Below are 1,175 nucleotides of genomic sequence, written 5' to 3' on the forward strand. Positions count from 1 at the left end.
ATAAACCTATCAATTTTGTGCGATAAGGCAGAAAATTGGGCTTGCAACATCGCTACTGGATCAAGATTCACTATACCTTTAACTGATGATGTTGTTGAGGATGATGGTTTCGCTAATGGTACGTGTCCACGTTCCGTGGGCCACATACTGCTGTTGATTGCCATTTCCTCTAAAAGTTCCCTTGCTTGGGCAGATGTTTTCTTCATAAATAACCGTCCAGACATAGCGTCCAATGAACCTCTAGTTGTAGGATTTAGTCCATTATAAAATGTTTGCATTAAAAGTTCAGCGGGCAATTGGTGGTGTGGGCATAAACGTTGAAGTTCTTTAAAACGTTCCCAAGCCTCATAAAGAGTTTCATTTTCATTTTGAGAAAAAGATGTTAACTCTTTAATGACTCTTGCGGTTTTTGCTAAAGGAAATTTTTTTGATAAAAACGCTTGGGCTAATTGTTCCCAAGTGGCAAATGATGCGGCTGGTATAGAAGTTAACCATTCTTTGGCTCGATCCTTTAAAGTAAAAGGAAAAAGGCGAAGTTTGATTGCTTCTGCAGTTACATCAGTAATTTTAAAAGTGTCACAAATTTCTAAGAAATTTGTCAAATGGGTATTAGGATTTTCGTTAGGTAACCCATAAAATGTTACGTTATTTTGCAACATATTAAGCAACGCAGGCTTAATTTCAAATTGGTTTGCATTAATTTGGGGTCTAACTATACTGTTTGTTACACCGGCCACTCTTGGCCTAGCGTAATCCATAAGTGTGGCCATAACTTCTGGCTCGGTAATTCTAGTTTTTATTGGGGTTTTGTTTTTCTTTTTCTTTTCTTTCTTGTTCTTTTTAAGAGTTCTTTCAATTTCTGGGTCAATAGGATCTGGTGACATGCCTGAACTTCGAGAACTGCGCATGAACTTGAAATTTCGCACGAACCGAAACTACCTACAAAATAGAATCTGAAAAATAAATATGTTAGTAATTGAAAATAAATAAAATATAAAAGTTTGAATAAGTATGAATAAACCTAGATTCGTAATAAAACACGAAAAATTTAAAATTTTGTCAAAAATTTTGGTGTTCCCCGGCAACGGCGCCAAAAACTTGTTGAGCGATTTCCGCAAGTGCACGGTATACGCTTGTAGTAATAAAAGATATCGATCCCACAGGGAATGTTTTTC

General features: G+C 36.3%; 1 non-coding gene across 1 annotated transcript; it reads left to right on the forward strand.

The window, feature by feature from the left end:
• Positions 1-294: 294 nt before the first annotated feature.
• LOC136231544 (small nucleolar RNA R71) lies at positions 295-401 on the forward strand. Its single transcript, XR_010689917.1, has one exon. It is a non-coding gene; the product is annotated as a small nucleolar RNA R71 (small nucleolar RNA).
• Positions 402-1,175: the final 774 nt, after the last annotated feature.

The sequence above is a fragment of the Euphorbia lathyris genome, chromosome 5 (assembly GCF_963576675.1).
Source record: "Euphorbia lathyris chromosome 5, ddEupLath1.1, whole genome shotgun sequence".
Taxonomy (NCBI): domain Eukaryota; kingdom Viridiplantae; phylum Streptophyta; class Magnoliopsida; order Malpighiales; family Euphorbiaceae; genus Euphorbia; species Euphorbia lathyris.